Raw genomic sequence first — 25,599 nt, 5'->3', positions numbered from 1 at the left:
CTGCCAATGACTGGAACGAACTGCAAATATCTCTGAAGCTGGAGACTCTTATCTCCCTCACAAATTTTCAGCGTCAGTTGTCAGAGCAGCTTACCGATCACTGCACATGTACACAGCCATTCTGAAATTAGCCCACCCAATTACCTCATCCCCATATTGTTATTTATTTTGCTAATTTGCACCCCAGTATCTCTATTTGCACATCATCTTTTGCACATCTATCATTCCAGTGTTAATACGAAATTGTAACTATTTTGCACTATGGCCTATTTATTGCCTTACCTCCATAACTTACTACATTCGCACACACTGTATATATATTTTCAGTTTGTATTTTTGACTTTATGTTTTGTTTACCCGATATGTAACTCTGTGTTGTTGTTTTTATCGCACTGCTTTGCTTTATCTTGGCCAGGTCACAGTTGTAAATGAGAACTTGTTCTCAACTGGCTTACCTGGTTAAATAAAGGTGAAAAAAATAAAATAAAATAAAATAATATTATATATATATATTTTTTTTGTCATTTAGCAGACGCTCTTATCCAGAGCGACTTACATGAGCAATTAGGGTTAAGTGCCTTGCTCAAGGGCACATCGACAGATTTTTCACCTAGTCGGCTCGGGGATTAGAACCAGCAACCTTTCGGTTACTGGCACAACGCTCTTAACCACTAAGCCATATATAAAATGGGCATATCTATTTTAACACAGACTAGCTCAAAACATTACGAATTGTTGGAAATTACAAATGACCCAATGGATCAGGATAATCTTCTGGTAAATGATCATGCACCCCTATTTTGAAAGTGGGGATGCAGCTGCTGCATTTGCTCCATTGCTCAGGGCCTATGGTCAGCGTAGAAAAGAGGTTGGAAGAGAGGACAGTGGTTTTGTGTTTAACCCTGTCTGGTCACTCATTGCTCTCGTGATAGTAAACTGGTAGTGGATTATCTGTAAAGTCACAGCACAGGGTCATGCTGGAGATAGTGTTGTGTTACAGGCTGATAGTGTGTGGATTTGGGGTCTGTGTGTGTGGGGGGTGGGGTGGGGTGGGGTGGGGTGGGGGTTAATGGGTTAGGTTTGTGAGAGTCATGCCTGTTCCATGGGACAGCTGCATATGGAGAGCTGTTATGCTTACTAGGGTCAGGCTCTGCATCGTAAACACACAAACACACACGCACGCACACACACACACACACACATACACACACACCCTCACCTCTGTTGTGCTATGGTTGAGAAAGACCAGTCATTGTGGTCCTCTGTAGCTCAGCTGGTAGAGCACGGCGCTTGTAACGCCAAGGTAGTGGGTTCGATCCTCGGGACCACCCATACACAAAAAAAATGTATGACTGTAAGTCGCTTTGGATAAAAGCGTCTGCTAAATGGCATATTATTATTATTAAAGCTAGCTAACTTCACTCTCCTCCTCTCCCTCTCTCTCTCTCCTCTCTTCTCCTCTCATATCCTCCTCTCATATCCTCCTCTCCCTCTCTCCTCCTCTCCTTCTCTCTCCTATCTTTCTCTTTTCCCTCTCATCTGTGTGTTTCTTTCTACAGTACTGCTGCTGCAGCAGTGCTGCTCTTATCAGAACCATGTAATGCAGGGGTTTCCAAACTTTTTTGGCCTGCGACGCCATATTGATATCTGAAAATCCTCGCGACACCAACCGTGTGAAAAAAATGTATGTAATTAACAGCCAATGTTGACTTATTTCATTGGGGCTATGGCAGTCAATTGCAAAACTTTCTAACAGTATTTTTGATTGTATTCAAAACTCACCATCATATACTTTTAATGTGGGGCTATGACAGTCAATTGCAAAATAGTCTGACATCATTTCTCTTATCTCACCAACACTAATGAGATGGGTGTGCTTGATGCATGTCACGTCAGAACTTCTCAAAGTCAGGGGGCGTGGTCGACAGTGCACACCTAATCTCTTCTTTCACATCCAACCTGGACCGATACTTGTTTTTAAGGCAGACGAGAGCACTGAGTAAGTGTACCATGAGTTGTAATGCTCGGAGGGAGACGGCACAGTATTCCCTTTGAGTCAAGAACCTCCATAATGACCCATGAATGCGTTGTCTGCTGAATTCGGTCACATGACAGCTCGATCAGCAGCTCAATTTCACTTACTGGCATGTCAACTGAGCCAGGATCACAGTCAAACGGATTTGTAGAATTGTTGTTGTATTTCCCTGCATGCTTGCGTTCAGTTCGCTCAGTTTCCTAAATATGTCTGTTAAATAGGCAAGGAGACACATTTACTTTTCATTACATAGAAAGTCTACAAAGTCTGTTTTTTACGTCCATTGTGAATTATAACAGTTCCTCTCTCAATGCACAAAACCTTTCCAACACTCTCCCTCGATAACCACCAAGCCTCGGTGTGAAATATAACATTGTCATGCTCTGATCCCATATCTCCACATAGTTTTTTGAACAGGCGTGCGCGATGTATATAGTTTACAATTGAAGTTACCTGCTGCGTATCTCCGAGTTCTGAGCTCAGCTCTTTTGGCGCCAGTTGCTCTCGGTGTATCCATTATAGCTCAGTGGTTGTATCATACAATGCGTCCATATGGAGCCCCATCTGTGCAAAAGCCCACCATTCGATCCCATGGAATCAGTTTTTTGTCAATATAGCCACGCAGCTGAACATCCCCTGTGCTGTTTCATGCTGGGGAATCGTGAGACAAAACAATATGTCCTCGTGAATAGCATACCCCGACATGTGGTGAACAAAAGGCCAAGCATGGGCATCTCAGCCCTCACAGCTAACGTCCATTTGGAGAGCATAAGATGGGGAGTTTTTGAGTCGTTCAGTCATTTTCCCCTTGATTGCTAGCAATAGCATCAGTTCTTAGTTTCACAGTGTTATCTGACAAAGGTATTGATGTGAGCCTCCCCACACATTGTTTTCACCATGTCAATTGTGGCCGGTAATATCGAAGTCTCTGCAATAGTGTGTGGTTTCGTAGCGGGCCTTTCACCGTGGGAATGATTCAAGTGCAACAGTCAAGTGCGGCCTTTTCCCACAATTCAAGGTGCTCTCTAGTTGAATTTTAACTTCTAGATTTTAATTAATTTCATTAAGATTTTTAAGGTTAACCACATTACAATGATTTTGAGTGACAAAGACGATAGGATTTTGGAAATTCTCCCATGACCCCATTTTCATATCAACCGACCCCATATGGGGTCGCGACCCCTAGTTTGGCAACCGCTGATGTAATGGCTTCACGTCTGCACATAATCATATTTACACAGACACACACAAACACACACAAGCACACAGAAACACGTACACATTCATACATACATACACGCACACTCTCATCTCTCTCGCTACCTCTCCCTTTCACTCTCACACACATGCACACATACACACACTGTCAGTATGGTACCGATGTGGATGTGATGAGGAGTCAGGCGCAGGACACAGAGGTTTAGTCCAACAAACTTTACTATTAGTAAAGTGTACAATAATCCATACACGACCTCGAAAATACAGAGGCGAGAAACAGTACGCACCATGCGTAAAACAAATACCATGAAGAGCGCAAAACACGCAGCTCAAAAGACACGCGGACAACAACACACAATATAACTAACACAAAACAGGGAACTTATAGGACACGTAATTAGGACACAAACAGACACAGGTGTACCAGACAGACCAAAGCAATCAACACACGAAACATACAACGGTGGCAGCTAGTATTCCGGGGAGGGCGAACGCCGAAGCCTGCCCGAACCAGGAGGAGGAGCAGCCTCGGCCGAAACCGTGACACACACATACACACACATACCACACACATTCCTGCAGAACTACAGTATCTCACCCGTGTGACTTTTCCGAAACTCCACAAACCTCGGATCTGATTGGTTGACAAATAGCCTCAGCATATCAAAGTCTCAGAACCATTTTTTGGGCTTTATTCTAACCATCAATTGTCTAACACCCACTTGTCTTTCTGTTTTGCGTGTTTTGGGAAGGAAACGTTACTGTTTTTCCTGGCGCTCTCTCTTACGTGACATACCTCCATCCCTCCATCCCTCTCTAAAAGCTGTGCGTTCAGTCAGGAGTGAAGATACATAGAGGCCAGTGCCAGGTTAGAGTTGAATATTTCAAAGGCTGCCTATCTCTATTTTATCATTTTGAAGGGTAGAGGAGGGTGGGTTAATGATGTGAGATCTCAGGCTATGGAGGTGGAATGTACTTTCTCAGAGTAGTATGAAGTTGTTCCTTGAAACTGATTTAAGGTCAGTGTTGGGTTTGTCTTCCTAATGGTGCAGTAGAAAACGTGATTTTCCTGTGTTTTTTATATACAGTACCAGTCAAAAGTTTGGATACACCTACTCATTCAAGGATTTTTCTTTATTTTTACTATTTTCTACATTGTAGAATAATAGTGAAGACATCAAAACTATGAAATAACACATGGAATTATGTAGTAACCAAAAAAGTGTTAAACAAATCAAAATATATTTTATATTTGAGATTCTTCAAAGTAGCCACCCTTTGCCTTGATGACAGCTTTGCACACTCTTGGCATTCTCTCAACCAGCTTCATGAGGTAGTCACCTGGAATGCATTTCAATTAACAGGTGTGCCTTGTTAAAAGTTAATTTGTGGAATTTCTTTCTTTCTTAATGCGTTTGAGCCAATCAGTTGTGTTGTGACAAGGTAGGGGTGGTATACAGAAGATAGCCCTATTTGGTAAAATACCAAGTCCATATTATGGCAAGAACAGCTCAAATAAGCAAAGAGAAACGACAGTCCATCATTACTTTAAGACATGAAGGTCAGTCAATATGGAACATTTCAAGAACTTTGAAAGTTTCTTCAAGTGCAGTCGCAAAAACCATCAAGCACTATGATGAAACTGGCTCTCATGAGGACCGCCAATGGAAAGGAAGACCCAGAGTTATCTCTGCTGCAGAGGATAAGTTCATTAGAGTTAACTGCACCTCAGATCGCAGCCCAAATAAATGCTTCACAGAGTTCAAGTAACAGACACATCTCAACATCAACTGTTCAGAGGAGACTGCGTGAATCAGGCCTTCATGGTTGAATTGCTGCAAATTTATTTTAGACTATTTTAATTGAAAACAATCACAGTAAGGTACTTAATTGTTACCTAGAAATGATTTGATATTTAAATAAAACCATCTGCGTTGGACCTTTAAGGCTATGGTTTCAGGAAGATAAACAGATCCTGGATCTGTACCTAAGGGCAACTTCTATCTGGAGTGTACTCTCCTTATCATCCCACTCCCTTCGTCCATCCTAGGATGGTTACTATGGAAATAGTCTCTCTTGACAACCATTAATAAATGCTAAGCTAGCTAGCTCGAGAGTTCAAAGAAGGTTCACGAGATTACTATGGAAAGTAACTGGGTAACTGGGATGGTTACTATAGTGTGGGGACGCGATGAAACCTACGTCACCTTAGAGCACCTGACACCTACCTTGACCACGTCACCTGGCTCAAAGGGACCTCAGTAACTAATGGAGACAGTGATGCTACAGCTGCATCTCCATAGATTTAATTAATATCCACATCTGATAACATTCTAACATGAGGTCATCATCATTCTGCTACATGGAACACTAACAGTTAAATGGCATGTAAATTACAACTGCAGGCTAGTTGTGTTATGTAAATGTATGGTTCTTACTGTTCAGTTGTCTGAATGTGTGATTTCCCTCTCTAATGACTTTCCTAGACACTGTACCCCATGGGTCTGTGCAGGCCCTGTTTTTTAAAAGGTGTTTGTGTTGGTTAGTGAGTATGTGCTTGCGTGTTTCGAGAGTGTACACTGTCTGTGTGTGTGTGTATGTATGTGTGTGTGTGTGTGTGTGTGTGTGTTCTGCACGTCAGTGTGTGTAGGCTGCTTTCTCTCTCTCCCTGGGCTAGGTCCTCTGGTTCCCATGCTATCAGATAACAGTCGGCTTATAGAGCTGTTGTCCAGGGTAGAGGGCCAGGGGGCAGTGTGTGTGTGTGTGTGTGTGTGTGTGTGTGTGTGTGTGTGTGTGTGTGTGTGTGTGTGTGCGTGTCACCCACAGTACAAACTGCTTGTTTATTAACTGAGGCCTGTCTAAATGTTTGATCTGTCACAAATAAATCATTACTGTCCTTTAAAAGGGCCGATGGGCCTTGAGACAAGATGTTTGTGTCTAGGAGGGCAGTGGATTGGTACCATGTGAAGCAGTAGTTAACAGTGTGCAGTATGGGGGTGATTAGGCCTTATAAAAGACTTACATTACCCACCAAGATGCTATGTAATACGGAGAGCACGTTGAATGCACTAGTTCAATAGTTCCGTTTACAATGGAAGCATTGCCATGTTGAATAGACCCACTTTTCTGTCCATTATAACAGCAAAATAACAGGCACAATCACCTATACAGAAACTCAATGTGTACATGATGACTGGCCAGACAGTGTGTGTTTGTGCGTGCGTGTGGACGCCTTGTTGTCTAACAACGGCCATTGTTGTGCGTCCCAGTGGTGTCCTCGAAACCAGAAAGCGTGGCCCTATGTGCAGGTGAAGAGAGAGAGAGAGAGAGAGTGTGTGTATGTGTGCCCCAGTTTTGAGACAAATTTTGCTTTTGTGGCCCATGTTTCATAAAACAGACACCTAAATTGAAGGTTGTTGTTTGATCAGTTTAGGTGACCGGATTCATGTCATGGTCATTTTAAATAGTCATTTGAATTTATTTAACCTTGTTCATGTTTTTCACCTAGAACTACACCGAAATACAGAATATTAGAGCTCACAAAGGACAGCTCAGCTAAATTATGATACTGTGATGATATAGATTTGTGGCTGACCATCAGCACAACTCTAAACCATGGTAGCCCACTGAGCTAAAGCCTAAGCATTTTCTCTGGGCCCTAACCCGAGTCCTCAGATCTTGGGCAAAGTACTCGTCACGCGAGCCTAGTTCACTGATGCAGAGTTGCTAACAAACGTAATCTTATGAGCTAATTTGACGACCCGATTCAGTGCTAAGAACAAGGGGAAATGGGTATGTCCCAAATGACACCATATTCCCTAATGCACCCTATGGGCCCTAGTAAAAATGTTAACACTATAAGGAGGAGGGTACCATTTGGGACGCAGCCAATGATTCACGCACCTTATCTTAGCACCCTGCTGTACATGGTTGTGGTGTTTACATGTAAACTAATTTTGACCTTTTATTCATATATTCATATTTCGACAGAGTGACCTTAAGGGCCTGTTGACCTTTACATGACAGAGCTAGGCCTGCTGAATCACTTCGCCTCACACATACGGGTGAGCACGCACATATACTATCAAGTTTCACGTTTTATTGTCACATGCACAAATACAGTGAAATGCCTTTCTTGCAAGCTCTAACCCCAACAATGCAGTAATCAATAACAATGTAATACTCAAAATAACAAGGTAGAACAAAAACACACAATATATAAAAATAAGAATTAAGAAGAACACGATAAAGTAAGTAAGCGTACTATATACAGGATCAGTTCCAATATCATATTTACAATGTGCAGGGATACTGGATCGATAGAGGTAGATGTGTATAGGGGTAAGGTGACTAGGCATCAGGATATATAATAAACAGAGTAGCAGCAGCGTATATGATGATTGTATGTGAGTGTGTGTGTGTAGAGTCAGTATAAATGTATGTGCATATTGTGTGTGTGAGAAAATGATGGAGTGAGTGTTTGTGTTTGTGTTGGAGTGTCAGTGCGTACGTGTGTAGGGCCCTGTGAGTGTGCATAGAGACAGTGCAAATATAAAAATAGATGCAAGGGTCAACTCAGATAGTCCACGTAGCCATTTTGTTAGCTATTTAGTTATCTATTTAGCAGTCTTATGCCATGGGGATAGAAGCTGTTTAGTAGGCTGTTGGTGTCAGCACCGGTACTGCTTGCCGTGCGGAAGCGGAGAGAACAGTCTATGGCTTGGGTGGTTGGTTGGAGTCTAATGATTTTCTGGGCCTTCCTTTCACACCACCTGATATGGAGGTCCTGGATGGCAGGGAGCTCGGTCCCATGATGTACTGGGCTGTCCTCACCACACTCTGTAGCGCCATGCTATCGAGGGCGGTGCTATTGCCATAGCAATTAGTGATGCAGCCAGTCAAGATGCTCTCAATGATACAGGTGTAGAACTTTTTGAGGATTTGAGGGCTCATGCCAAACCTTTTCAACCTCCTGAGGCGCTCTTCACGACTGTGCGCGTGTGTGTGGACCATTTTAAGTTCTTAGGGATTTGGACATCGAGGAACTTGAAGCACTCGACCCGCTCCACTGCAGCCCTGTTGATGTGGATCCATGTAATCCAGGGCTTTTGATTGGGGAAGCAGCGAACATTCACTGTAGGGACAACGACGCCGATGCATTTCCTAATGAAGCTGGTGATGGAGGTGGTTATCTCGTCGATGTTATCGTCAATCAGCACTAGTTAAGCAGTCCTGTAGAATAATCTCTGATTCTGGTGACCATTTCTCAATGGAGCGAGTCACGGGTAATTCCTGTTTGAGCTTCTGCTTGTAAACAGGAAGCAGGAATACGGAGGCATTTCTGATTTGCCTAATGGCGGACGAGGGAGGGCCTTGTATGCTTGCTTGTGGGTAGAATACCAGTGGTCCAGGACTTTATGGCCCCACGTGTTGATGGAAGTTGGGCATCACGTGTCCTAATGACGCAGAATTAAAATCGCCGGCAACCAGAAAAGCAGCTTCTGGATGTTTTCCTGTTTGGTTATAGCCTCGTATAGTTCGGTAAGTGCCAGCTTGTTATTGTTCTTGTCCTGAGGTGGAATGTATACAACATTCACGTTAACAGCTGAAAACTCCCTCGGGAGGTAGAAGGGTCGTCATTTGTCCATCAGGTATTCCAAGACGGGTGAACAATGGGTCGACACTTCCACGGCGCACGAGTCAGCACACCAGTTGTTGTTGATGAAGAGGAAAACCCCACCCCTTCTTGATTTCCCCGACTCCACTGTCCTATCCACACGGTGAATGGAGAATCCATCGAGTTGGATAGCCATGGGGGGTATCTTGTCCAAGAGCCATGTTCCAGAAAAGCAGAGAATATTGCAGAGAGTCCTCTTGGTAGCAAATCCACAATCAGAGGTCATCCATCTTATTATCAGAGTACATACACGCATGCACACACACACGGGTAAGCATGCACATACACACTATCACACACACAAACAAACACACTTATCCTTTGTCAGATTCTGTCACATAGAAGTCCTGTCTGCTTAATTAGTGGTCCGTCTGTGAGAAAAATGCCTGTCAGGTTGAAAGGAACTGTGGAACAGAAATCCACTGTAACAACATCAACAACATGTTGTAACATTGTATTGAAGTGCATTTGATTCCTATAGCCCCCCCCCCCCCCCCCCGTCTCTCTCTCCCTTTCTCTCTCTCTCTCTCTGCAAAACAAAATCCAATTTTAATTGGTTTATATTGTCATTGTTGGGATATCAGTGGAGTGTTTCTGTATGAATGTGTCCTTGAATGAGTCTGTGAACATGTGTGTGTGTGTGTGTATATGCCAGATTGCACACTTGCTTGTGTGTGTGTGTGTGTGTGTGTGTGTGTGTGTGTGTGTGTGTGTGTGTGTTTGTGTTTGTGTTTGTGTTTGTGTATTTGTGTACTCAAGCCTATGGGATTATAGAGCAATAGAGGGATTTAGCAGTGCTTTGCCCATCCATTCCTCTCCCTTTCTAATCCCAGACACACACACACACACACACACACACAACACACAACACACAACACACAACACACAACACACAACACACAACACACAACACACAAACACACAAACACACACAACACACATACATAAACACACACACACTCCCTCTCTGTGTGTGTGAGTAGTAGGTTGTAGTGGATTAGGCAGTTTGTGAATGGGAGCAGGAGGAGGATAGTATCATAGAGAGTACACAGGCTAACAGGAGGGTTCGTGATGAGGACAGGACTGAAGGACTGAGAGACTTATTTCAGCTTAACAACCCATTGGGTTTATGTCTACAACCCAAGCCAGTAGAATGCAGTATGCATGTTGATGAGGTAGTGTTTATGTGTTTGTCTGTGCTGCATCCCATCCACACGCACACACACACAAATAGATTAGAATAAACACCCACATCAAAGTAAAGATTCTGCTGAGGCCGGGAATGTTATTTCAATGATTTCTCCGTCAGATCGGTTGACTCATAGTTCATTTATTGGGGTCAGATAGATGTTGAGACCGGTGATTCAAGTGCTTTGGAATGGTTTCTCTGGAGCATTAGGAAAATATGGTAGAAAGAAAGAGAGAGAGAGAGAGAGAGAGAGAGAGAGAGAGAGAGAGAGAGAGAGAGAGAGAGAGAGAGAGAGAGAGAGAGAGAGAGAGAGAGAGAGAGAGAGAGAGAGAGAGAGAGAGAGAGAGAGAGAGAGAGAGAGAGAGAGAGAGAGAGAGAGAGAGAGAGAGAGAGAGAGAGAGAGAGAGAGAGCGGTAAAGATGGAGCGAGAGAGAGACAGACAGAGGGACAGACAGAGGGACAGACAGAGGGACAGACAGAGGGACAGACAGAGAGACAGACAGAGAGACAGACAGAGAGGTAAAGATGGAGAGAGGGAGGAAGAAAGAAAGCAGAGAGAGTATTCCTCCTGAGTGGCTGAGCTGAGCTAAGTGAAGCTGTAGCTGGGCTGCAGTGTGTGACTGTGAGGAGTGTGTGGGTTCTCTCTAATATGTATAGGCCGCAGTGTGTGTATATAGAACCTTTCATCTGTCACCTTGGTGACTTGCTACTGACAATGCTCTCCTCTCCTGCTTACCGATTGAGAAAGAGAAGAAGAGAGGAAACGCAGTTGAGAAAGAAAGAAAGAAATGAAAACTTGAGGAAGAAAGAAGAACATGTCTCCCTGGTGGCAGACAGGTGCTGTCACCTCTCTCCTCTTTCATCTCTCTATGGCAGCGGTTCCCAAACTAGGGGTCGCGACTCCATGTGGGGTCTCCTGATTTGAAAATGGGGTCACGGGAGAATTTCACAAATCCTGAAGAAAAACAAATACACTACCAGTCAAAAGTTTGGACACACCTAATCATTCAAGGGTTTTTCTTTATTTGTACTATTCATTACATTGTAGGATAATAGTGAAGACATCAAAACTATGGAATAACACATATGGAATCATGTAGTAATGAAAAAAGTGTTAAACAAATCAAAATAAATGTTATATTTGAGATTCTTCAAATAGCCACCCTGTGCCTTGATGACAGCTTTGCACACTCTTGGCATTCTCTCAACCAGCTTCACCTGGAATGCTTTTCCAACAGTCTTGAAGGAGTTCCCACATATGCTGAGCACTTGTTGGATGCTTTTCCTTCACTCTGCCGTCCAACTCATCCCAAACCATCTCAATTGGGCTAAGGTTGGGGGATTGTGGAGGCCCTCTCCTTCTTGGTAAAATAGCCCTTACATAGCCTGGAGGTGTGTTGGGTCATTGTCCTGTTGAAAAACAAATGATAGTCCCACTAAGCCCAAACCAGATGGGATGGCGTATCGCTGCAGAATGCTGTGGTAGCCATGCTGGTTAAGTGTGCCTTGAATTCTAAATAAATCACAGACAGTGACAGTGCTCATGTTTCTTGGCCCAAGCAGGTCTCTTCTTATTATTGGTGTCCTTTAGTAGTGGTTTCTTTGTGTAATGAAAATAAAAATGTTCTCCTTGCCTATGTAACGGACATATTTGGGAAATTGAGCGAACTGAACGCAAGCATGCAGGGGAAATACAAAAACACTTTACAGATGAGTTACCGAATCAGTGGATTCCAAGGAAATAATTATTGTTGGAGAGAGAGTCTTTCAAAAGCTAACCATGTCCCCTTCCCATAGCTGTGCATGTTTCTAACAGAAAACAGCATCAGTAAGTGTCCCACACGAGTGATGACTGCTCACCTCCAACACTTGGAAGAGGACTTTGGGACCTACTTCCCAATCCATTTGACTGTGATCCTGGCTCAGTTGACATGCCAGTAAGTGAAATCGAACAGCTGATCGACCTGTCATGTGACCGTTTTGGTGCCTGACTCAAAGCGAATACCCTGCCGTCTCCCTCTGAGCATTAAAACTCATGGTACCCTTCACCAGCTCATATCTGTGTGAAGCTGGATTCATATCTGTGTGAAGCTGGATTCAGTACTCTCGTCTGCATTAAAATCAAATATCGATCCAGGTTGGATGTGACAGCAGAGATGTGCACTGTCGACCACGCTCCCTGACTTTGAGAAACTCATCTTTGAGAAACCTGACTTTAAGCACACCCATCTCATTAGTGGTGGTGAGATAAGACACTACGTCAGACTAATTTGCAATTGACTGTCATAGCCCCACATTAAAAGTATGTGATGGTGAGTTGAGAAGACAATCAGAAATACTGTTAGAATGTTTTTCAATTGACTGCCATAGACCCAAATAACATTTTCGTAATTTGGGGTCAGTCACAGTGGTCAGGTATTCTGCCACTGTGTAATCTTTGTTTCGGGCCAGATAGCATTCCAATATGCTCTCTTTTATGGTTGATTCTTTCCAGTCTGTCAAATAGTTATCTTTTTGCATTCTCTTAATTTGGTTGGGTCTAAATGTGTTGCTGTCCTGGGGCTCTGTGGGGTTTGTTTGTGTTTGTGAACAGAGCCCCAGAACTAGCTGGCTGAGGGAACTCTTCTCTAGGTTCTTCTCTCTGTAGGTGAGAGCTTCCTTTTAGGTGGTTGTAGAGTTTAACAGCTTTAAAAAAAAAAATGCTCTGCATGCATTGTTTGGGGTTTTGCATTGTACACATTTTTGCAGAATTCTGCATGCAGTTTCAATTGGGTGTTTGTCCCATTTTGTGAATTATTGGTTGGTGAGTGGACCCCAGACCTCACAACCATAGAGGGCAATTAATTATATAACTGATTGAAGTATTTTTTTGCCAGATCCTAATTTGTTTTATATTCCTTTTGATGGCATAGAAGGCCCTTCTTGCCTTGTCTCTTAGATCGTTCACAGCCTTGTATAAGTTAACCATGGTGTTGATGTTTAGCACGAGGTTGGTATAATTATTTGTGTGCTCTAGGGCAACGGTGTCTAGATAGAATTTGTATTTAGTCTACTGGACCTTTGTTGGAACACCATTATTTTTGTCTTACTGAGATTCACTGTCAGGGCCCAAGTCTGACAGAATCTGTGTGCTGCTGTCGGCCCTTCTTGGTTTTGGACAGAAGCACCAGATCATCTGCAAACAGTAGACATTTGATTTCTGAGTCTAGTAGGGTGAGGCCGGGTGCTGCAGACTGTTCTAGTGCCATCGCCAATTCATTGATATATATGTTGAAGAGGGTGGGGCTCAAGCTGCATCCCTTTCTCACCCCACGGCCCTGTGGAAAGAAATTGCCAATTTTAACTGCACATTTGTTGTTTGTATAGCAGACCCAAATTGAGTCAAAAGCTTTTTTGAAATCAACAAAGCAAAATAATACTTTTGTTTTGTTTTGTTTGTTTATCAATAAGGGTATGCAGGGTGTATACGTGGTCTGTCATATGGTATTTTGGTAAGAAGTCAATTTGACATTTGCTCAGGACATTGTTTTCACTGAGGAAATGTTGGAGTCAGCTGTTGATGATACTGCAGAGGATTTTTCTGAGATTGCTGTTGACGCGTATTCCACGGTAATTATTGGGGTCAAATTTGTCTCCACTTTTGTGGATTGGGTTGATCAGACCTTGGTTCCGAATATTAGGGAAGATGCCAGAGCTGAGGATAATGTTGAAGAGTTTAAGTATAGCCTATTTGAATTCGTGGTCTGTATATTTTATCATTTCGTTTAGTATACCATCAACACCACAGGCCTTTTAGGGTTGGAGGGTTTGTATATTGTCCTGTAGCTCATCCAATGTAATTGGAGAATCCAGTGGGTTCTGGTAGTCTTTAATAGCTGATTCTAAGTTTTGTAAATGATCATGTATATGTTTTTGCTCTTGGTTCTTTGTTATATGGCTAAAAGGGTTGGAAAAGTGGTTTATCCATACATCTCCATTTTGGATAGATAGCTCTTCCTGTTGTTTTTGTTTAGTGTGTTCAAATTTTCCCAGAAGTGATTTGATTCTATGGATTCTTTAATCACAGCTGTTTTCTGACATGCTGTTTCTTCTTTTTTCTTAGTGTATTTCTTTATTGTTTTAGTGTTTCACCATAGTGAAGGCATAAGCAAAGGTTTTCTGGGTCTATGTGTTTTTGGTTGGAAAGGTTTCTCAATTTCTTTCTTAGGTTTTTTCCATTCTTCATCAAACCATTTCTCATTGTTGTTAGTTTTCTTGTGTTTTCTACCGGAATTTGATATGTTAGCTTATAGGTCAACTATATTGTTCAGAATTCCTAGGAGGGATTGGATTTGTTGTTGGCCAATAGTTTTTTGGTAGGTTTCTTAATAGTATGCAAGTTCGGCTTCAATGCCTCATGGTTGATTATTGCTCTGCTACCCCTCTCCTCCTCTCCCTCTCAGTGGGTTTCAGTTGACTGCACTCACTTCTAAATAAACAACACACTAACTAATTGAAATATCCTAAAGGGCCATAAACACAGAGCGTGGCTAATTTGCTGCTACAGTAACAGACAAGTCTTCCTCGCCATGTAGGAGCTGTTATTGTGAGCTGAGTTGACCGTAGATCTGAAAACACATTTAACTAGATCAGCCCCCACTGTAGATCTGTTGACCGTAGATCTAAAACAGATTGACCCACAAAGACATAGGGCCACTGTCCTAATCCTAATTGATTGATTTGTACAAAAAGTACTCTGCCATGTCGCCCTTTCACCTACTACAGAGATGTCAGAATGAACAGTGTTACAGTAAGAGCCCACCGATAACATGGGCTCTGATCTGGTAGTATATGAGGTAACCATGAGGCTTGAGGCAGAAGGTGCCCTTAGGCACAGTTCTAAGAACAGTTCACCCGACCCCAATACTAACCTGAACAATTAGGGGAGTTAAACTCAAAACTGACCCTAAGCCCCAGGGAGAGAGCCAGTAAGCAAGAAGTCAACCCCACAACACAATCAGGAAGCAGCGATGTGTTTAGGCCTATAGCAGTGTGTGTTTAGGCCTATAGCAGTGTGTGTTTAGGCCTATAGTAGTGTGTGTTTAGGCCTATAGCAGTGTGTGTTTAGGCCTATAGCAGCGATGTGTTTAGGCCTATAGTAGTGTGTGTTTAGGCCTATAGCAGTGTGTGTTTAGGCCTATAGCAGTGTGTGTTTAGGCCTATAGTAGTGTGTGTTTAGGCCTATAGTAGTGTGTGTTTAGGCCTATAGCAGTGTGTGTTTAGGCCTATAGCAGTGTGTGTTTAGGCCTATAGCAGTGTGTGTTTAGGCCTATAGCAGCGATGTGTTTAGGCCTATAGCAGTGTGTGTTTAGGCCTAAAGCAGTGTGTGTTTAGGCCTATAGCAGCGATGTGTTTAGGTCTATAGCAGCAATGTGTTTAGGCCTATAGCAGTGTGTGTTTAGGCCTATAGCAGTGTGTGTTTAGGCCTATATAAGCGATGTGTTTAGGCCTATAGCAGCGATGTGTTTAGGCCTATAGCAGTGTGTGTTTAGGCCTATAGCAGTGTGTGTTTAGGCCTATAGCAGCAATGTGTTTAGGTCTATAGCAGCAATGTGTTTAGGCCTATAGCAGTGTGTGTTTAGGCCTATAGCAGTGTGTGTTTAGGCCTATAGCAGTGTGTTTAGGCCTATAGCAGTGTGTGTTTAGGCCTATAGCAGTGTGTGTTTAGGCCTATAGCAGCGATGTGTTTAGGCCTATAGCAGTGTGTGTTTAGGCCTATAGCAGTGTGTGTTTAGGCCTATAGCAGTGTGTGTTTAGGCCTATAGCAGTGTGTGTTTAGGCCTATAGCAGTGTGTGTTTAGGCCTATAGCAGTGTGTGTTTAGGCCTATAGCAGTGTGTGTTTAGGCCTATAGCAGCGATGTGTTTAGGTCTATAGCAGTGTGTGTTTAGGCCTATAGCAGTGTGTGTTTAGGCCTATAGCAGCGATGTGTTTAGGCCTATAGCAGTGTGTGTTTAGGCCTATAGCAGTGTGTGTTTAGGCCTATAGCAGCGATGTGTTTAGGCCTATAGCAGTGTGTGTTTAGGCCTATAGCATTGTGTGTTTAGGCCTATAGCAGCGATGTGTTTAGGCCTATAGCAGCGATGTGTTTAGGCCTATAGCAGTGTGTGTTTAGGCCTATAGCAGTGTGTGTTTAGGCCTATAGCAGTGTGTGTTTAGGCCTATAGCAGTGTGTGTTTAGGCCTATAGCAGTGTGTGTTTAGGCCTATAGCAGTGTGTGTTTAGGCCTATAGCAGTGTGTGTTTAGGCCTATAGCAGTGTGTGTTTAGGCCTATAGCAGCGATGTGTTTAGGCCTATAGCAGTGTGTGTTTAGGCCTATAGCAGTGTGTGTTTAGGCCTATAGCAGCGATGTGTTTAGGTCTATAGCAGCAATGTGTTTAGGCCTATAGCAGTGTGTGTTTAGGCCTATAGCAGTGTGTGTTCGCACTTCCTACTATAACACTTGTCTCTTCTCCTCACTGCAGAAGAGAACATCTCATATTTGTTTCGAAATCGACTTTATTTAGGTCAGCTAACACAACAGTGACTGAGCCTGGCTGCTCGTTGTGTAGTTGTGCTTTCTGTGGGGAGGAGAAAGATGGCCCTCCAGCCTCTAGTGGTTGATGAGGGACGGTGCACTGAGCTGGGCACAGTGGGTTATCTCTGCAGTAGTAGTAGCTGTAGTAATGGGTTAATTCATTTTTTAAAACTGGTATGGGTTCGTGACATTTTACCTGTGTGTTTGTGAGGGCCGGTAGCTTGGTTATGGAGGTGTGTGTAGGTGTGTATGGGAGGGATGCATGTTCTGTCTCTGTGTTGCATTTCATATTGTTAGTGCAAAGCTTTTACTCTGCATATCTTTGAATGTCGCAGTACTATTTCACTGTCTGTGTGTTTCTGTGTGTGCGTGTGTGTGTTTGTGTGTGTGTGTGTGTGTGTGTGTGTGTGTGTGTGTGTGTGTGTGTGTGTGTGTGTGCATGCGTACGTGTATGTGCATGCGTGTGTGTGTTTGTGTGTATGAGGTGTTTGTGTATCACTCTCTTTCAATGGCCTCTTTCTCATACTCTCTCTAATCTCTATTGCTCCCTCCCTCCCTCCCTCCCTCCCTCCCTCCCTCCCTCCCTCCCTCCCTCCCTCCCTCCCTCTTTAGCTCTCTCATTCTCCCCTTCTCAGTATGTCACTCTCCCTTCCTCGTTCTATCTCAATCACTCCCTATCCCTCCCTCCCCTCCTGCCTCTCTCCCTCTCTCCTTGTGAGTGTAGTGTGGGCAGCCTGCCAGCTGGCATGCATGTTTTTTGAATGAATACCTGATGAAGTTGGTGGAGGGAGGCGTGGGAGGAGCCGTGTGTGTGTGTGTGTGTGTGTGTGTGTGTGTGTGTGTGTGCAGAAGAATCTACGGAGCACACCCCACTCCACCAGGACTCTGTTTGGGATTTTCCGCTTCGTTCCGGGTGGAGGGAGAGAGAGAAAGAGAGCTAGAAAGAGAGAGTGTGAGAGAGAGAGGCACTCTCTAGGGCTATTTGTAAGAGAGAGGGAGTGTGTGAGATAGGAAGAGAGAGAGTAAGAGAGAGGCAGAGAGTGAGAGTGAGTCAAGAGAGGCAGGCTGGTAGCATGCAGCAGGAGAGGGCTACTCCAGACACACTGGTAAGCCACTTCAGACACTTTGTCCTCACACTGAGCATCTGTCTGTCTGTCTGACCTATGTGTGCTGTCTGGTGTTTCGCTGTACCATACTGTACTATACTGTACTGTATGATACTGTACTATAATGTACTGTAGTATACTGTACTGTACTGAAGTGTCTCGTCTGTCTGTGGTTCCTCTCACAAGGAGTTTCCTCTGTCTTCTGTTCTCTCTCTCCGGTCCTACACCTCTCTCTCTCTTTCTCTCTCTTTATCTCTTTATCTCTCTTTATCTCTCATCTCTCTCTCTCTCTCTCTCTCTCTCTCTCTCTCTCTCTCTCTCTCTCTCTCTCTCTCTCTCTCTCTCTCTCTCTCTCTCTCTCTCTCTCTCTCTCTCTCTCTCTCTCTCTCTCTCTCTCTCTCTCTCTCTCTCTCTCTCTCTCTCTCTCTCTCTCTCTCTCTCTCTCTCTCTCTCTCTCTCTCTCTCTCTCTCTCTCTCTCTCTCTCTCTCTCTCTCTCTCTCTCTCTCTCTCTCTCTCTCTCTCTCTCTACCTGAACTAGCAAGGGGACTGTCCCCTGGGGTATAAAGTGCTTGTTTTCCGAAGGCTACTGTTGTGTTATGTCTCTCTCTTCTTCACTTCACTCTCCCCTACTCTCTCCCTCTCTGTTTCTCTCTGCTGTTGCTATTTCTCTCCCTTCTTCTTCTCTCTCTCTCTCTCTCTACTCTACATGGTGTGTATGTGAGCAGGGGGAGAGGAGAGGGCATGCCTGCCTGCCCTCCCCTTAAAGAGACACACACTAATGGAGAGAGAGAGAGAGAGAGAGAGAGAGGGAAGGAGAAAGAAAGAGGGAGAGAGAGTCTAAGGTGGAGGGAAGGCAGAAGGGGGAGAGAGAGGGAGAAAGAGGCGAAGGGAGAGAGAGAGAGAGAGAGAGAGAGAGAGAGAGAGAGAGAGAGAGAGAGAGAGAGATGTGTGAGAGTGTATTAGTGTGTAAGGTACAGAGTTGTACTACGCACCACAAGAGCTAGAGAACTCACAAACTATATATAGCTCTGAGATAATGTATCACGCTGTAGTTATCCCTCTGAGGACTGGACAGGGGAGAGGGTAGTACACACACACACACACACACTATATGTACTGTATTACACACTCACACACACACACACACACAAGCAGTCAGTTTGTACTGACACGCCAACATCTCATCTCTATGACAATTGAGAACATAGTTTGCATGTTATTTGTGTTTGTTCCAACATGTTCTTGTTGACAATATACTAGGCTAGTCTAAGCTACTGCTGTAGACCTAAAGACCTTTCATTCCATATTGAGATGAATACGTTTAATATTTAGTAACAGATGACATATTCCCCAAAACATATTTCCCACATTTTGTTGTGTTACAGCCTGAATTATAAATAGATTAAATAGAGATTGTTTGTCACTGGCCTACACACAATACCCCATAATGTCAAAGTGGAATTATGTTTTTTCGAAATTTTTACAAATTCATAGAAAATGAAAAGCTGAAATGTCTTGAGTCAATAAGTATTCAACCCCTTTGTTATAGCAAGCCTAAATAAGTTCAGGAGTAAAAATTTGCTTAACAAGTCACATAATAAGTTGCATGGACTCACTCTGTGTGCAATAACAGTGTTTAACATAATTTTTTAATGACTACCTCATCTCTGTACCCTACACATACAATTATCTGTAGGTCCCTCAGTCGAGCAGTGCATTTCAAACACAGATTCAACCACAAAGACCAGCGAGGTTTTCCAATTCCTCGCAAAGAAGGGCACCTATTGGTATATGGGTAATAAAAATAAAAAAGCTGACATTGAATATCCCTTTGAGCATGGTAAAGTTATTAATTATACTTTGGTGACTTGAAAACAGTTACAGAGTTGAATGGCATTGTAGTTACTCCATAATACTAACCTAATTGACAGAGTGAAAAGAAGGATGCCTGTACTGAATAAACATATTCCAAAACATGCATCTTGTTTGCAACACGGCACTAAAGTAATACTGAAAAAAAAAATAATTGCCAAGAAATTGGTTTGGCGGATGCCAGGGGAACGCTACCTGTCCGAATGCATAGTGGTAACTGTAAAGTTTAGTGGAGGGGCTGTTTTTCATGGTTTGGGCTAGGCCCCTTAGTTCCAGTGAAGGGAAATCTAAACGCTGCGGCATACAATGACATTCTAGATGATTCTGCGCTTCCAACTTTGTGGCAACAGTTTGGTGAAGGCCCTTTCCTGTTTCAGCACGACAATGCCCCCGTGCACAAAGCGAGGACCATACAGAAGTGGTTTGTTGAGATAGGTGTAGAAGAACTTGACTGGCCTGCACAGAGCCCTGACCTCAACCCCATCGAACACCTTTGGGATTAATTGGAACGCTGACTGCGAGCCAGGTCTAATCGCCCAACATCAGTGCCCGACCTCACTAATGCTCTTGAGGCTGAGTGGAAGAAAGTCTCTGCAGCAATATTCCAACATCTAGTGGAAAGCCTTCCCAGAAGAGTGGAGGCTGTTATAGCAGCAAAGCGGGGACCAACTCCATATTAATGCCCATGATTTTGGAATGAGATGTTCGACAAGCAGGTGTCCACATACTTTTGGTCATGTAGTGTAGCTGTGTGTGTGTGTGTGTGTGTGTGTGTGTGTGTGTGTGTGTGTGTGTGTGTGTGTGTGTGTGTGTGCGTGTGCGTGTGTGTGTGTGGTTCATGCAGTCTGATGGAGGACAGGACAGGCAGGCAGCTTGGGTTACAGATCATCTGATACACACATCTCTCTCTGTACAGACCCATGCAGTACTCAGCTAGGTTCAGATGACACAGCGTTCAGGCTTTTGTGGTAGTGTGTGTGTGTGTGGGGGGGGGGACTGGAAGTATGTGTGTGTGTCTATGATTGCATCTCTCAAAGCGATTTCTCTCTGCAAAGCGTGCAGCTTTTCTGTGTCTGTGAATGTGTCCTTTTCTATGTGTGTGTATGTGTATGTGTGCGCGTGGGTGTAGGTGTGTGTGTTTATGTTGAATGGGGATCTGTCAGTGAACCATTACTCTCATTTTCTCTAATGTAGGTCAGTAGCGGATCCTCTCTCTCTCTCTCTCTCTCTCTCTCTCTCTCTCTCTCTCTCGCTCTCTTTTTCCCTCTCTCTCGCTTTCTCTCTCCCTCCCGCTCCCTCCCTCCATCTCTCTCTTTCCCTTTCTCTCCCTCTCTCTTTCTTTCTCTCACTCGCTCTCTCTCTTGCTCTCTTTCTCCTCTCTCTCACTTTCACTCTCCCTCCCTACATCTCTCTCTCTCTCTAGGAGGAGGTATAGCACAGTGGTTCAGCTCTCTCTCTAATCCTGCACGATAAAGCAGGAGAGGAGAGGAGGGATAGAGAGAGGGATAGAGAGACAGAGGAGGGCCCAAGCGTGAAAGATTAGGGGCTGGCTTTCCCCTGGATACCGCTGGGATGGAGAGACACACTGCACTGATCCATGTTGGTGTGTGTGTGTGTGTGCGTGTGTGTGTGTGTGTGTGCATGCGCTTGACCCTAGCTCAATTGTGTTTTGTGTATCTGCATCTGTCATGTGTGGAGTTTGTTGTTTCTCTATGTGTGTGAATGTGTGTGTGTGAGCGATTGTGTTTGTGTATTAATCCAGTAAGGATATTCTATCTGATCTCTCTCTCTCTCCTTGCCACCCTGCATTGTAACTGTCTTGATTGACGCAACCATGAACTACCACAAATGGGATCATGACAAAAGAAAGCAGAAAGCTTTGAGACGTAGCTATGCTTGGTGTGCCTGATGAAAGATTGTATTGAGGTGAATAGACTTAGGTCTCAGACTGAATTAACAGATAAAGGTTTTATGTAAGATGGAGACAGAAGCTAGTGTCTTGATGAGAATTCTTTCATCTACCTATTCTTCATGATAGAATAAACATGGAGTCAGCTCAGAAACCCTAATACCAATATAAATATAATTAGGCGTTATTGTGTCCTTGACTCAAGAAAATAACATTTTTGTATCTCAAAACAATTATGATAATTGGCTACTAAACATTAACTTTTGCACCCTGATGATAAATACCCTGATGATAAATGTACAGCAAAGAAAACAGAAGAAAGGGATGGAAAGAGAGAGAGAGAGAAAGAGAGACAGAAAGAGAGAGACACAGAGAGAGAGAGAGTGAGACAAAGAGAGAGAGAGAGAGAGAGAGAGAGAGAGAGGGAGAGAGAGAGTGAGTGAGACTGAGCGAGAGAGAGAGAGAGAGAGAGAGAGAGAGAAGAGAGAGACAGACAGACAGACAGATGGACAGAGAGAAAGGGAGCGAGTTTACGTTAATTGAAAAATTATATTTTAATAGTTCTTGTTGGATTGTGAGTGTTTATCTCATTTTGAAGGTAAAGAAAAAACAGTTATGAAATATTTTTACGTTGCTTGTTGGAATTTACAAGGATTGAAGTCCTCTGCTTTTGGGCTAAAGAGCAGAAACCCAGACTTCCTTAAAGAAATTGATGATGTTGATATTGTAGTACTACAGGAAACATGGTGCAGAGATGATGTTTCCACTGGCTGTCCACTAGGTTATAGGGAGATAATCGTACCATCCACCAAATTAAAAGGAATCACACAGGTCAGAGACTCAGTGGGAATGCTAATATGGTATAAATCTGAACTAACTAATTCAATCGAATTGATCAAAACAGGAGAATTCTTTATCTGGCTAAAAATCAACAAGGAGGCTATCTTAACAGATAAAAACGTATTCCTTTGTGCTACATACATTCCCCCCTCAGAGTCACCCTACTTCAATGAAGAGAGTTTCTCCATTCTAGAGGGGGAGATTAGTCACTTTCAGGCCCAAGGCAATGTGCTGGTCTGTGGAGACCTGAATGCTAGAACAGCAGAAGAACTAGACACTATTAACAGTCATGGGGACAAACACCTACCGGGAAGCAACAACCTTTCCCTCCCCACATACCCCCCCAGAAACAACTATGACAAAGTGAAAAACAAAAATGGAGTACAGCTCCTGAAGCTCTGTCGAACACTGAGTCTGTACATAGTCAATGGTAGGGTAAGAGGGGACTCTTTTGGTATGTACACCTACAGCTCATCCCTTGGCAGCAGTACTGTAGACTACTTCATCACCGACCTCAACCCAGAGTCTCTCAGAGCCTTCACAGTCAGCCCACTAACACCTCTCTCAGACCACAGTAAAATCACAGTGTATCTGAGAAGAGCAGAACCCAACCATGAAGTATCATAGCCCAATAAATTACATGGTACTAAACAGACCTATAGATGGAGTGCAAACAGTACAGAAATCTACCAAAAAGCAATTAGTAGCCAAAAAATACAATCTCTCCTGGACAACTTTTTATAATAATAATAATAATATGCCATTTAGCAGACGCTTTTATCCAAAGCGACTTACAGTCATGCGTGCATACATTTTTTTTGTGTATGGGTGGTCCCGGGGATCGAACCCACTACCTTGGCGTTACAAGCGCCGTGCTCTACCAGCTGAGCTACAGAGGACCACAGCCTTAACATTCTCCTACAGCAATGAAGGTGTAAATTTGGCCGTTTGGAACATAAACTTTATATTTGACAAATTAGCCTCCTTGGCTAATCTAAAGAAACATAAGAGCAAACCAAAAAGAATAGATCATGAAAAATGGTTTGATAATGATTGCAAAAATCTAAGAAAGTAATTGAGAAATATATCTAATCAAAAACACAGACCCAGACAAAAAAATATACGCCTTCAATATGGGGAAACACTGAAGCAATACAAACACACCCTAAGAACAAAAAAGGAACAGCACATTAGAAAACAGCTGGATGTAATTGAGGAATCCATAGAACCAAACCACTTCTGAGAGAATTTGAATATATTACACAAACCTCATAATGAGGAATTGGCTATCCAAAATGGGGATATGTGGAGAAATCACTTTGCAAACCTCTACAGCAATATAACAAAGAGCCCAGAACAACAAGATATACAAGAAAAATTACAAATCCTTGAATCAGTAGTCAAAGACTATCAGAATCCTGTGGATACCCCAATTACAGAACAAGAATTATTGGAAAAACTTTGCACTCTCCAACCCAAAAAGGCCTGTGGTGCTGATGGTATTTTAAATGAAATGATCAAATATACAGACCACAAATTCAAATTGGCTATACTCAAACTCTTCAACATTATCCTAACTGCAGATATTTTCCCTGATATTTGGAACCAAGGATTGATCACACCAATCTATAAAAATGGAGACAAATTTGACCTTGGGGAAAATTCTCTGCAGTATCATAAACAGCAGACTACATAATGTCCTTGATGAACACAACGTCCTAAGCAGAAGCCAGATTTGATTTTTTTATTATTATCGTACAACAGACCACATTTACACCCTCCACACTCTAATTGACAAACAAGTAAACCGAAACAAAGGCAAAATCTACTTGTGTTTTCTAGACTTCAAGAAAGCATTTGATTCAATTTGGCACAAAGGTCTTTTTTACAAACTAATAGAAAGTGGTATTGGAGGGAAAACATATGATGTTATTAAATCAATGTACACTAAAAACAAATGTGCGGTTAAAATCGGCAACAAGCAAACAGATTTCTTTCAGGGACGTGGAGTGAAACAGGGCTGCCCAATAAGTCCAACACTATTTAACATCTACATTCATGAATTGGCAAAAACATTTGAAGAATCGGCAGCACCTGGTCTCACCCTACACAACACTGAAATCAAGTGTCTGCTGTACGCAGATGACCTGGTGCTACTGTCTACCACTAAGGAGGGGTTACAGCAGCATCTAGATCATCTGCACAGGTTCTGTCAGACCTGGGCTCTGACCGTTAATCTAAAAAAACGAATATAATGATATTCCAAAAAAGGTCAGGAAATCAGGATGACAAATCCAAATTCTATTTGGACACAGTTCTATTAGAACACACCAAAAATTACACGTATCTAGGACTAAATATCAGCAACACGGGTAGCTTTCACATGGCTGTGAATGAGCTGAGAGACAAAGCAAGAAAAGCATTCTATGCCATTAAAAGGAATATTAAAATCGAAATTCCAATTAGAATCTGGCTCAAAATGTTCCAATCGGTTATAGAACCAATTGCTCTATATGGCAGCGAAGTATGGGGTCCGCTCTCTAATACTGAATTTACCAAATGGGACAAACATTCAATCGAAATACTGCATGCAGAGTTTGGCAAGACTGTATTGCAAGTGCAAAGAAAAACTCAAAATAACGCATGTAGAGCAGAATTGGGCCAATACCCCCTCCTTATTCGAATAGAAAAAAGAGCCATCAAATTTTACAACCATCTAAAAACAAGTGACCCCAAAACATTCCATCACACACCTCTACTATGTCAAGAGATGAAACAAGACAAGAGTCCCCTCAGCCAGCTGGTTCTGAGGCTCAGTTCACTAACCAAAACCAACCTCATAGAGCCTCAGGACAGCCAAATCTGGCCCAACCAAATCATCACGAAGCAAAAATAAAAATATATCACCTATTGGAAAGACACCACAAAAAAGTAAACTTCAATGCTATTTGGCTCTAAACAGACAGTACATGGTGGCAGACTATCTGACCATTGTGACTGATAGAAAACTGAGGAAAACAATGACTAGGTACAGACTCAGTGAGCACAGTCTGGCTATAGAGACCGGTTGTCACAGGCAAACCTGGCTGCCCAGAGAGGACAGGCTGTGCTCACTCTGCCCCCGGGGAGAGGTAGAGACAGAGCTACATTTCCTATTACACTGTGACAAATACTCAGACCTAAGAGAATCTTTCTT

General features: G+C 43.1%; 1 protein-coding gene across 5 annotated transcripts in view; it reads left to right on the top strand.

Moving 5' to 3' along the window:
- LOC311117482 (ataxin-1-like) overlaps positions 1–25,599 on the top strand; it is a 100,712-nt gene that overhangs the window by 49,901 nt on the left and 25,212 nt on the right. Inside the window, exon 1 of one of the 5 annotated variants that reach the window (XM_084192406.1) lies at positions 7,717–8,794. The exons of 2 other annotated variants lie outside the window; for them this stretch is intronic. The gene's annotated coding sequence lies outside the window, so the exon portion shown is untranslated. 2 more of the 5 variants (XM_084192408.1, XM_084192407.1) reach the window with 2 other exon arrangements.

The sequence above is a fragment of the Coregonus lavaretus genome (genome assembly GCF_964263955.1).
Source record: "Coregonus lavaretus genome assembly, contig: HAP1_SCAFFOLD_1466, whole genome shotgun sequence".
Classification (NCBI taxonomy): domain Eukaryota; kingdom Metazoa; phylum Chordata; class Actinopteri; order Salmoniformes; family Salmonidae; genus Coregonus; species Coregonus lavaretus.
This window is presented reverse-complemented; position numbering and strand designations above follow the sequence as displayed.